The sequence below is a fragment of the Hemiscyllium ocellatum genome, unplaced genomic scaffold (assembly GCF_020745735.1).
Source record: "Hemiscyllium ocellatum isolate sHemOce1 unplaced genomic scaffold, sHemOce1.pat.X.cur. scaffold_491_pat_ctg1, whole genome shotgun sequence".
Lineage (NCBI taxonomy): Eukaryota > Metazoa > Chordata > Chondrichthyes > Orectolobiformes > Hemiscylliidae > Hemiscyllium > Hemiscyllium ocellatum.
In genome coordinates, this window is record NW_026869083.1 from 169,630 (window position 1) to 183,313 (window position 13,684).

Here is a 13,684-nt window from a genome sequence, read left to right on the forward strand (position 1 = left end):
TGGTTGGAGTCAAACCCGGGTCTCTGGTCCATTTGCTCTGTATCTGAGTTAACAGTTCCGTGGTAACAGTGCTCGGCCATTGCGGAAAACCCGTGAAACTAATCTGTCTGAAAGAAGTCGCTTTTCCTCGATATTGTCCTGTGTCATTTTCCTGAGCTTGACCGCCCATAATCGCAAGTCCATATCAGTAAAAGCTGCTACCTGAGGATTGACCTCACAACAGCCGTAACCAAATGGATCAGCTGATCTGCAGGTCCCGATGGTGGGGTTGGGGCATGTTCACCCAGCAACGGTGACCGCAGCAGCACAGACTGAACACTATCAATGTGAGAGTCTGTGTTCGATTCTGCAATGCCTTAATGAAATAGGAAATGACTCCGCAACCACATGATGAAAGAGCAGTGCTCCGAAAACTAGTGCTCAGTTAAACCTGTTAGACTCCAACCTGGCGTTGTATGGTTTTTAACTTTTTACACCATAGTCCAACACCGGCATCTCTAAATTAATGTAATGGGGCTGTGGGATGAAAAGTTCAGTTAGTGATCGTAGGAAGGAGTGAAATCTCTGAGAACGGGTGGATTTGAATTCTGACATATGAAATAAAGAGATGTGAGCGAGCAGAATTTGAAGGGAAAAGATCATCACCTTGGAAAAAATTACCTTACCCAAACAACTGATTCCTTTGTGTTTCCCAAGAGCTGTAGCAGATAGAGAAATTACTGCCGTGACTCGGATTCGAACCGAGGTTGCTGCGGCCACAACGCAGAGTACTAACCACTATACGATCATGGCATCCCACAGATGAGAGCGCTGATAGTATGCAATAAATACAGTCTGATAGGACATATTAGGCAGCGCAAATAATGCACAATATCAGTGCTAAGCGAACAGTGGCAGATATGTGGGAACTCAGAATGGGCTGACCGTTTAATATCGGTTCCCCCAGAGGCTGTGGTGATTCCATCATTAATATGCTGAAGGCTGAGATAAGTAGATTTCTCCAAAACATCAAAAACTCCGGGGACAGTACAGGTGTTGTTGAAATGTATGCTTCAATCGTAATGCAGTTTAACATTGGCTACTTCACCAGTTTCCCCACACAAGGCAGTAACCACTGCTGCTACATAGTCCCAATTCCCAGCCCCAGATTCAGAGGAACTGAGTAGCGCAGTCGCGAAGATGTACAAAAAAGCTTTATCAGCCAGTGGGTGGTTGGAATTTGGAATATACTATCTGCATTGTTCAGAGCGACAGAAACCCTTACAATCTGAATAAATATTCAGATGTGAGCTTGTGATGCCAAGACATATAAGTCTGTGGAATAAGAATTGTGAAATGTGATTCAGTTCATTAGGCAGTTGTATTTGAGAAGTGTGGCCACATTTGGTTGAAGGGCCTCCTTTGACACTCTTGTTCTCGGTAGTATAGTAGTTAGTATCCCCGCCTGTCACAGGGCTCAATTCTCCGCTGGCGACAGTGTAAATATTTTAAAACTGTCGCTCCATTCCCAAGTGCGGGTATTGATACCTGTCCTTCTATTCTAGATGGGGCATGTCACAGGAAGGACAGTGCTGCCTGAATAAAGGTGGGGGAAGGACTGCAGCTCTCAGGAAGGCTGTGTGTCAGTGAACGGCCAAACACGTGCCTTCTGCAAACTTCACCTTGTGACTGTGTTGGAATGAAAAGTATTTGACAGACTTGTTCCGGATTGAAGTGTTTACTAGAAGCAGGAAGCTGAGGAAGAAACAACGTAAACACATTCAAATATGAGTGCAGAAACATTTCCCGCAGCACGAATGAAACTGGAAAGGACAGAGTACCGTTTCGATACATTGAATTTGGGTTCATTTATTCTGATGAGGCTGTTACCAGGGTATAAAACTATTGCAAAATGATACAGCATTTAATCAGTATGATGGAACATTGTCTCAGTAATTCGCACTGGTGTTCAGAGGGAGGGTTGGGTTGATTGGCAAAGTTAAGTTGCCCTCTCCTGTCCAGGGAGTGAATTAAGTAAGTTAAGTAAATTAGCCATGGGAAATGTGGGGATAAGGTCAGAAATCACAGGACGTCAGATTATACTCCCACAGGTTTATTTGAAATCATAAGGGGGGAGGGATTCCCCTTCTTCAGGTGAAATATATGGAAATAGGGAGGGGAGGTGGGTCTAGGTGAGATGCTCTTCAGAGAGTCGATACCGGCCCGATTAACTGAAATGCTCTTTACGCACTGTAGGGTTCTGTGATTCCATGAATTGATAATGACGGGGTTTACTGGGGTGTAAAGCCATTAGAGAAGATGCTGATGGGGGTGTACTGAAGATGAGATTTTATTCACTTGTCTTCTTGGAAAACTGAGAACAGTTATCCTTTAACCAAGGAAGACTTAATGTTTTTTTTTGTAGGTTATGAAATGTTTGGTCAGAGTAAATAGGTGGAAAATTCCATCTTTCAAGTAAGTAAACAACTAGATATCAGGTGTTCAATGCCTTTAATCAAACCTTTGAAGGAGAAAGAAATGATGAGAACAGAATCGCTGTCACTCCGAGAATCTGGTTTTCAAAATATTTTGAAAGGCACATTTGTTGATATGCAAGGAATAAATTTCACAAGGAGAGACACAGCGTGTGGGTAGGTAAAGGTGTAGGGATGGTGTGTAGTCGGTCGGAAGTTGCGGGGAAACAATGTCTAAATTAGTTGACTTTAAATGTAAAGAAATTCTTTTAATGTGTGCAGCTGAACAAGATTCGGTTCCAAAAGTCTGCATTTTGAAAGATTTGGCTTAATATTCCACCTAAAGCATTGTAAATTGAACTGAGTGGATTTTTATTTATTGTGAAGGGAAGATATTACATAATGAATAGGAAGTGACCAGTTGCTTGGAGAACGACTTCGTGCTTTCATCACATGCGTTCACATACTACAGATCGGGAGCACAGGTTTATCCAGTTGGGTTGTTCATGAGTATTTTAACCTAACACTTCACGCAAAGATCTGATCAGTATTTCAAACAGTCACTCGGCATTGGAGCCACAGAAAATTTCTCCAATGAAACAAACATTTCATTCTTTCAGAAATTTCTGCTGTCTGTGAATTATACAACGATCCAACATCCAGCGTGATCACTGACTTGCCAACTGTAAAAGATCTAGCAACTTCCTTCAGCAATCACAGCTTCTGTACACAGCCACCTGTGCTGTGCCCAGTGTCATTTGTTGCCCCCAGGTCACAAGCACATTTCTTCTTCCTGAGTTTATGAGCCTTGTTCCTGCTCTGTCTGATCGGTTTAATGAACCTTTTCTGTCACTTCATCCCATCCCCTCACAATTCTGAACTTATGAATAAAATAAAGCGTTAGACGAAATGTTAAACCAAGTGGAAGTATGCTATTCAGCGCAAGGAGTCTGCAAACCATTCAACGAACTCATGGTTGATCTGATTTGGAAATGCTGGTGTTGGAGTCGGGTGTACAAAGTTAAAAATCTCACAACGCCAGGTTATAGTCCAACAGGTTTAATTGGAAGCACACTAGTTTTCGGAGCGACGCTCCTTCATCAGGTTGCTCATACGTAATAATCATTCAATCCAGTATTTGCTGTAAATGTGGAATTTCCTCTTATTTTACCCAAAGAAACATAGTTGAATGCAAACATTTATTGTACTTCTAATCACAATAAGATTTAAGTATTTTTCATGCAACAAAATCATATAAAATTCACGCGTTTTGATGAGTCAAATGAAAAAGAGTTAACATCTCTGTATTGTTTCATTAAACAATGCATTTTGAATTTTTCGAAGTTGAGCATTTTTGCAAAGAAGGGATGTTGTCTTCAGCTGAATAATCACATTGAATGAATAATTCACAGAATCTGCTGTTTATTTGCTTCGAGTTCCCAAGTAACCAAATTAACTAATTTTGCTGGTTCTAAATTCCTGGAAAGTATTTGATAATGTTTGAGTCTTAAAGATGAAAAAAAAAATGTGATTGTACTGATTTCTTTTGATAGAAAGAGCTTAATTCAAGCATTTCAGGCACATAAATCCTATTCTGCAGTGTTACAAAGATGAAAAGCAAGGCAATTTCTTCATCAGTGAAATAAACAAATGTCAATTCCCGTTATTCATTAGTTAGCTCATTCCAAATTTGTAATTAAACAATGCAATTGACCTGAATATTGTTGTGTCCTTTGATCATATTAATTTTCTAATTATTGTTCATTCGTGATTTGTTAGAGCTTTTTATTTTTTGTTTTGCACGTCTCTTACATATTTCACTTCTTGCAAGGGGGCTGGGCATTAGAACAGAGGATCCGTGGTTAGCACTTGTGTCTTACAGTGTTATGCAAATGTGTTTGATTCCATTCTCGGCCACATGTTTGTGTGGAGTTTGCATGTTCTGGTTTTCTCCCACAATTCAAAGATGTGCAGATTAGGTAAATTGGCCATGCTAAGCTGCACAATCTGTTCAGGGATGTGTAGGTTGGGTGCATTAGTCAGGGGTAAATGTCCAGTAATCTGAGAGCAGAATGGTGCTGAGTGGAGTATTCTTTGGAACGTCAGTGTAGACTTGTTGGGCCAAATGGCCTGTTTCCACACAGTAGGAAATCCGTATAAATAGTGTTGCGTTTCGCTAAACAAAACTGACATTTAAAAAAAATGTTGCCTTTAAAACTTATCTTTAACCGTCAATTGTCAATCTTGTAAAATATCTCAATATTACTGAAATCAATGTTCAAACAGAACACTGCACATGAAGCCACACAAAGATGTTCATGACCATCTAATTGCTGTTCAGTGGAATAATCACAATAAATATCTTTTTGTTTCTGAGATTAATCACCACTATCACCGAAAGGATCTGGTTATCATTCCCTCCAATAAATGCAATCGTTGTCCTCTGGTATTTCAGTTCAGTCGTTATACACCACACTGGTTGTTCAAAGCATGGTTATTCTTTATTATGAATGGCCAAGGGTTCTAACGGCAAGAGTGTTGTTCGATCTGATTTGTTGCATGTTCTCAAATAGCTTTTCACTATAAATATTGCAAAAAAATGTGTTAATTTGGTCTTGTTCAAGTGCTGATGCTAATATATACCGTTGATGTTCATTAAACATATTTGGAGAAAGTGGGGAAAGCTGAAGCTGAAGATCAGACCCAAGAGTGTGGCATTGGAAAAGGGCAGGCACATCCAAAGAGCAGGAGGATCGACCTTTCGGGCATTGAGCCGTCATCAGAAACGATTCCTGATGAAGGGCTTATGCCCAAAACGTCGATTCTGCTTCTCCTCGAATGCTGCCTGACCTGCTGCGCTTTTCCAGCACCACGCTCTAGACATTAGAAATATTTGACTGAATATTCAGAGATTATACTAAAAGTTGCCTCCTTCAATTTAATTTCCTTTGCTTTCTATTCACTAAAGTTTTCACGTTAATTGTTTCTCCTTTTCTTCTTAAATCGGATACAAATCTCAAAATACAGAACACATTAAAATTCACATGAACTATAAATCTGCATTCTCGACAAGAAAACCAATGGAAGGCGAGATAGAATTCTGGAACAGCCTACACATTTAAATGAAAAAGCAATGCCTTCCAAAAGAATGTTTGCCCGTCTGTATCTCTCTTTCAATTCAATAATCCTGCAAATAGTTTCTAATTGTTAATTGATCTCTCTGAATGAGAACCTAATCAATGTCAATGTAACCAGTTGAAACATTAACAACAGATTGATAACTGGGTGTTACAGATCTTATTTGAAGTCAACAAATGTTTGGAATTTACTCAAATTCCACCAGGAAACATTCTTGAATCATAATATAAGAAATGAGATATGTGAGAGATATGCAAACCTTATTTTTAAATGAACAATCTCCAATATTTTCAAAGCATTTCAATCTTACGGTCAAAATGAACAGGTGAATGGAAAAATAAAAACAAGTTTCTGAGAATTCATAAACCGAACAAATACAAATTCACTTTGTTCAAAGGACAGAGTAATATTTAGATGAATCACAACATTTAGTTACAAAGTAGGTAACCAGCTGACTGACAAGTAATTGGTGGTAGCATTTGTTAGTTTACTGAAGAAGATATCAACTTTATTTCAAATTTATAGCACGAGGGAATAATGTTTATTGTGTTTCAATTGTTTGGACTTGCCCCTTTGCAACAAAAAAAGATCAATCTCATTACTTAGACGTCGTAATCTTTAATTCTGCAAAATTTTCAAATATTCTCCAGGAACTTATAAGCAACAGAATTAGATACAGGTATCCCCACTATCAGAAAGTAGAGCGTTATTATGAAACCTCACATAAACTGAAAAGCGGCAAATCGAAGAAGCATTAATTTATATGGGAAACATCTCCCCCCCCTTTATTCATAAAAGTGAAATTCCTCTTCAGATTTCTTTCAGTTAGAGAAAATAGGGACAGATGTAAGACAGATGCAAAAGCAATGTGGCTAAAGTGAAGTTTCCAACAATATTTCTTGGTAACCTGACTCAAATAAGTATCAAATAAGATTTTGTGATTATTGATATAATAGATAAAAGCAGATCTAATATTGAATTGAAAAGCAGTTCAGTCTGTGCTTAGGTACTCTCTAATCACCATTCAGAGCGGCTCTTGATATATTTGTAGTGAAGGTGTGATTTGAAACCTTCCCTCGAGTCTAGTAATAGAGACACTGCCGCAGCTTCACAAGCTCCTTTCATAATGTGCCCACTCAGGACGGACAGGACTGTAATATTATGTTTAATGTGGTTACACAAATGAAAACTAATCAGCTGTTTATTGCAGTAATTCAAATGGGAATAAATTTGGTAGTTTCTGTGTGTAATGGACTGAAAATTAAACAATATTTTACAATAACAATACAATGTTGGTCTTAAATAAACAGGAATCTCATGACAATTCTTTGAAAGACAAATTGATAAAACTGCATGATCATTGTACATTGATTTTAAAAATGCAATTCCCCTTCCTTTCAAGCATGTACAACTTCCACAAATTGAAAATGAACAGTCATCGATAAAGAAAGGAACAAGCAGATGTTAATTCTATTTTCTGTACATAAACGTGTAATGAATTTTAAGTAAGTTATATATATGTAAAAATGAAACTCTTATTGTGCTTCGAAACACAATAAATCCTAGCATGAAGTGAAATATAATCAAATCAATTCAACTGTGTTTTCTCAGTTAAAATACAGCTCAATATTCAAAGTAATCGAGTGATTGTACACTGCAATATCTTTACATTAATTCAGTGCTGAGACATAATTCCACATTAATACCCCTTATAGTGAAGCAAACTTGTGCCAGGAGTCAGAGGGGATAGGGGAGGTCCTTAATGAGAACTTTGCTTCAGTATTCACGAGTGAGTGGGACCTTGTTCCTGTGAGGACAGCGTGAAACAGGCTGATATGGTCGAACAGGTTGATGTTAAGGCGGAGAATGTGCTGAACATATTGAAAACTCATGGGGGTAGATAAGTCCCCTGGGCCAGAAAGGATATGACTTAGGTTGTTATGGGAAGCGAGGGAAGTGATTACTGTGTTTTGGTGATGGTCTTTGCATCCTCACTGTCCACTGGAGTCATACCAGATGATTGGAGGGTGGCAAACGTTATTTCCTTAGTCAAGAAAGGCAATTGAGATAATCCTGGGAATCATCGATGAGTCAGTCTTACATCAGTTGTGGGCAAATTATTGGAGAGGATTCTGAAAGACAGAATTTATGATTATTTGGAGAAGTATTGATTGACTAGAGATGGTCAGCATGGCTTTCTGAGCGGCAGGTTATGCCTCACAAATTTTACTGAATTATTTGAAGATGGGACAAACAGATTGGTGAGAACAGAGCAGTGGATATGGTGTGTCTGGATTTTAGCAAGGTGTTTGATTAGGTTCCCCATGGTAGGCTCATTTAGAAAGTAATGAGGCATGGGTTACAGGGAAACCTGCCTGGTCAGAGAATAAATTGGATGGCCCATAGAAGACAGGGTGAGATTACATGGATAGTTTTCAGCTTGGAGCACGGTGACCAGTAGTATTCTGAAGGGATTAGTTCTGGGACCTCTGCTCTTTGTGATTTTTATAAATGACTTGGCTGAGGAAGTGGAAGGGTGGGTTAGGAAGTTTGCCAATGACACGAGGGTTGGTGGAGTTGTTGATAGTGTGGAGGGCTTTTGTAGGTTGCTAGAGGACATTGGCAGAGCTGGGCTGAGAAGTGGCAGATGGAGTTCAACCTGGGAAAGTGTGAAATTATTCATTTTGGAATTTCAAATTTGAGTGCATATTTTCGGATTAAATGCAGGATTCATGACAATGTGGAGGAACAGAGGGATCGTGGGGTGCACATCCATACATCCCTCATGGCTGACATCCAAGTTGATAGGTTTATTGAGACGGTGTGTTGGCTTTCACTCGCTGGGAAATTCAGTTTAAGAGCTACGAGGTTATGCAGCAGCTCTATGGATCCCTGATGAGACTACACTTGGAATATTGTATTTGGTTCTGATCACCTCGTTAGACATTGGATGTGGAAGCTTTAGAAAAGGTGAAGATGAGATTTACCAAGATGCTGCCTGGACTAGAAGGCATGTCTTATGAAAGAAAGGTTGAGGGAGCTGGGGCTTTGGTCATTGCAGTGAAAGAGGGTGATAGTTTACTTGATAGATTTTTATAAGATGATGAGAGGCATAGATAGAATGGATAATGAAAGAGTTTTCCCCACAAAGTGGCATAATTTTAAGGTGAATGGGGGAAGTTGTGGGGAGATGTCAGAGATAATTTCTTTATAGATAGTGGTGAGTGCGTGGAATGCACTGCCAGTGGTGGCAGTAGATTCAGATCCATCAGCGACTCTAAGTGACTCTTGGATAGGCATATGGATGATAGTAAATGAAAGGGCATGTTGGTTAGTTTGATCTTAGAGTAGGATAAAAGGTAGGAACAACATCGTGGCCAAAGGGCCTGTACTGTGCTGTACTGCTCTATATTCTATGGAATGAAATGAATAATTTTTATATATTAGCAACATATAGATTTTCAAAATTCTATTAGCATACTTAAGAATAATGATAAATGTCATCTTGCTGCTTGACTGTGCTATCTGCAAAAATGAACAGGAATTGTTGCAGGGAAAAGTAATTAGGTTTTTCTCAATTTATAAGGCTGGGATTACACAGATCATTCAAATGAGCAAAATTCACATTTTTAACAGTGATGTCAGAGATAGTTTCTTTATAGATAGTGGTGGGTGCATGGAATGCACTGCCAATGGTGATAGTAGATTCAGATCCATCAGCGACTCGAAGCGACTCTTGGATAGACACATGGATGATAGTAAATGAAGGGCGTGTTGGTTAGTTTGATCTTAGAGTAGGTTCATTCAACTCAGATACATATGCTTCCTTTATAGTTCTGTGGGTGCTCACTCACTCCTTCCCTTCAGTTTTACATCAATTTCACACTGAATGTGAGGGTGGGAATGGATTTTTAAATATAAATACTCCAACCGAAACCCCTCACAGGTCAGGAACTGTTTTTTCTACTTTCATCACTCACAAGGAACCGGAAAATAAAAGGTTCAGTCACAAATCTTACAGGAACATAGCGGTTATAATCACCAGGAAAAGCTGAACAGCTCAAAACACTTTTCTCAAGAAAAGAAGAGGCTCAGAGACAGCCTGGTACAAGTAGAAAGGTTTGTGATGTGTTTTCAGAGATTTGAGGTTGAAATCATTGGGTTGGAAGCATGCTTCATTGCCCCAGATCATCAAAGGTGCGATCTAAATGTGCATCTTTCTTTCTACCTGTCTGAGTTAACAATCAGATGGACAGGTCAATGTCTGAGTGTTTTCCCAAATCCCTGATTGAATCTGTCTCCTCCACAAACTCAGGTGTCTCACTACTCACTGGGTCACGGAGAAACTCTGCCGTTACAATGAGAACTGTCTTTGCTATCACCTCTCCTCGTGCTTCCGCCTAATCCCCACTTCCTTTCATCCCAGCTGCCTCTAGTCCACCCACATTGATATGTTGAAGAGCTTGACAGGAAAATGGATTGAAACCGAGAGTTCATTGGCCAGAATGAAAGTGGAAGAAGGAAATAAACTCTGATTGTGGATCCCAGGGGATACAGACTCCAGGATTAATCCTTGTCGGCATTCCTGCAGTAATATGAGACAGCACTCCACGGTGAGAGTTAAACCCAGGAGGCAGGAGAGGGAGCCACTGAGCATGAGCAGGTTTAGTTCATACAGGAGGTTTGTTCAGTCAGTAACAGTGTGTTAGAGATGGAGGTGAAGTGAGCAGTGAGGGGAAATGTTACCACAAGCTGCTGATGGACAACTTTCATTGGAACAGGAGGAGGCCATTCAGCCCCGCGACTTTGCTCTGCCACTCATGATGATCACAGCTGACGTGTGACCTAACGTACAATTTTTGAAACCCTTTAATTTCATCAATAAACTCCTCTGCAACAGACAAAACGAGTATTGGGAAACTAAACATCTGCAAATGCTGGGAAGTCAGAAATAAAAACAGAAATTGCTGGAAACATTCAGTCTGGCAGCATCTGTGGAGAGTGAACCTTTCGGGACCAGTGACCGGTCAGGTGACCAGCTGCAGCTGATCATTCTGCCTGTTCTGGAACCCTCTCTGGAACAGGTTCTGGTGCGGGGGGAATGAGATTGTCAATAACAAATGAGAGAAACAGGAGAACGGGCTCAATCAGAATAAGGAATTTACTTACCCCTCCCAGTGGGACACTCAACAACACAGTCACACTGCGGAAAGGCCGCTCACCTGCCCCACGTATGGGAAGGGATTTACTCGATCTTCCAATCTGCTGAGGCACCAGAGATGGCACAGTGGGTTTAGACCCTTCACCCGCTCCATGTGTGAGAGAGGATTCATTCAAATCTCTCATCAGCGGAGACATCAGTGCATTCCCCCCGTGGAGAGGCCAGTCACCTGCTCAGTGTGTGGGAAAGCATTCACTCAGTCCTCTGACCTGCTTAAACACCAACAAGCTCACTCTGGGGAACGGTCATTCACTTGTTCCCAGTGTGGGGGGAGATTCACTCAAATGCAGCACCTTCGGAGTCTCCAGTCAGCTCACACAGTGGAGAGGGCATTCAGATACTCAGTGTGAGAGAAGGGATTCAGTGATTCATCCTCCCCCACTGAACCCCCAGCGGGTTCACACTGGGTAGGAGCTGTTTCCCTCTCTGTGTGACAGGGATTTGCTGCGTCTTCAACACGATTGAGAGACCAGTGAGTGCTCACAGGGAAGTGATCATCCATCTGCTCCGTGTGGACTGCAGGACTCTGATTCTGATGTTACTATTCATCAGAGTCAGGAGTGGACCTTGTACATGATGACACTGTTGGAGTATTGATGTTGTTGTTGTTAACCACATTAACTGGGCTGGAGTTGACTGAACTTACATTGCCAATTTCTAAACCTCAGGATGTCTCTCTGGGCAGGATGTCTCTACAAACAGCAATGGGACAATGAGCAGGGATCATCTGTTTTGATTTAAATTGTGATTATAGCACGGCTGCTTCACAGCACCAGGTACAAGGTTGGAGTCCAGACTTGGTCAATGTGGATTTCCCACATTCTCCCCATGATAATGTGGGTCCCTTCCAGGTGCTCTGGTTTCCTCCCACAGCCCAAAAATGTGCAGGTTACGTGAATCAGTCGTGCTACCTTGTCCACAGTATCCAGGATTGTGCAGACTAGGTAGATCAGCCTTGGGAAATGCAGTATTACAGGGATGGAGTGCAGTGGGTCGGATGTTCTTCGGATGGTCGGTGGGGTTTGATGGGCCAATGCTCTCCTTGCACACTGTTGGGATTCTATTCTATGATTGAGGATAAAGGCGACACAGCAGGGTGTCCTTGGAGAAGGAGCATGTGGTGTGTATCAATGCTCTTGATGCCTTTAGATAGAGGTGAGCACCGCAGGGGATACAGTGCTTTGTCTCCACCGCTGCCCCCTCCCCACAACGCTACTTTGATTTAGTCCCTTCCCACTCAGTCACTTGTAATGTTTTTTTTTCCCGTAATGGGCTTTGTTTGGAAATATTCAGTTGGTTACACAAATGGTTTACTGCTGGTGATTATATGTCAAGATTAGAGTGGTGCTGGAAAAGCACAGCAGGTCAGGAGCCGGAAAATCAACATTGTGGCAAAAGCCCTGTTCCAGCACCACTCTAATCTCGGCTCTGGTTTCCAGCATCTGCAGTCCTCACTTTTGCACTGCTGGTGATTATATGTTAAACAAAAGCAAAATGTTGTAATGATGATTTTGATGGTGGGAAGGTTGCTGTGATAACATTTCTGGGTCGGAGAAATGGGGAAAAAGAACGCTTCACAGCTCACAGAAGGTGGAGGTCAAACCAAAGGTTCAGACAGGGAGGGAATATTTCCCTGGAGTTTGAGTAGCTGAAAAGTGAATAGATAGAATTTTGTTTTACAGAGGTTGAAAGTTTTAAAACTGTTATATTCAGACAGTTTAATTTATTTTCTTTAATTTTATTTGCTGTGCAAAAACTTTGACAACATTTTAAAACCAAAATTCTCAAACCTTGTGTTAAAGATAAATGTTAAATAAAATCCATCAAACCATCCTTCACTGAAAACTGACGTAGAAGTGCAATCTCCTGGAGAATCCCTGCCCACTCCTTCCTACCCGGGCTCCAGGGCTATATACATACCTGGGAGATAGCAGCAGGAGGAGACCATTCAGCCTTTCAATCCTGCTCCACCATTCAATGGGAAACAGCTGAGCATCCAGCTCAGTCTCCTGTTCCTGCTGTGTTCAAACCCCCTTTCATGGCTTTACCTCGAAGAATTATATCTAAGTCCTCCTTGGTTTCACTGCCTTTTGTACCAGTGACGTTGTGGTGTTACTGTGTGGGTGTAGGCGGGGTAATGTGATGGTGCTGCCTCCTGGAGGATGCACTCAGCGTCCCTCATCATCCTGCAGTAACATCAACTGGGGTTCAGCAACTAGAGATAGAAACCATTTCCAGGATATGGGCATCACTGGCTCTGCCAGCATTTATTCCCCATCTCTAGTTACCCTTGAGAAGATGGTAGTGAGCTGCTGTCTTGTACCATTCACAGTCCATTTGGCACAGAGAGAACGACAATGCTGGGAGGGAGAGTGTGCAGGATTTTGGCCAAGTGATTCTCTATCTTTGGTTCTTCAAATACTGGGTAACTTAATCACAATCTGCACATGAATTTGAGATTTCAGTCTGCAAACCTTCACCATCTAGCACCCTGTATAAAGGAATATGTACAGGTTAGAAATTCAGAGCAGACAATTCTTGTTTTTCTGGAATATCTTTTTTTCCCCTTTCTTCCCCCAAAGCTGTAACCCTCCAGCCCACTTACTCTCTCCCACCATTCTGACTCTGCTACCCCCTAGTGTACACCCCTCCCCATTCTCATGGAGTTACTGATAAACACATCCATTCCACCACTTCCCGTCCCTGGTTAGACTCTGCACCCTTTCTGGGTCACTCCTTTCCCTTCAGTTGCTGCAAGTCAATAATGTAACAGCAGAATGAAACAAAAGGAAACAGAAAGGGAGGTGGCAGATCCTGGACAGAAGAGGTCCTTCAGGCTGGGAGAATGGGTCAGATTCTTCTTTGATGCCCA

The 13,684-nt window shown here is 41.3% G+C and overlaps 1 non-coding gene across 1 annotated transcript; it reads right to left on the reverse strand.

Annotated features, from left to right (window-relative positions):
• Nucleotides 1-720: 720 nt before the first annotated feature.
• Nucleotides 721-792, reverse strand: trnah-gug (transfer RNA histidin (anticodon GUG)). The gene has a single exon. It is a non-coding gene; the product is annotated as a tRNA-His (tRNA).
• Between the last annotated feature and the right edge of the window lie 12,892 nt (nucleotides 793-13,684).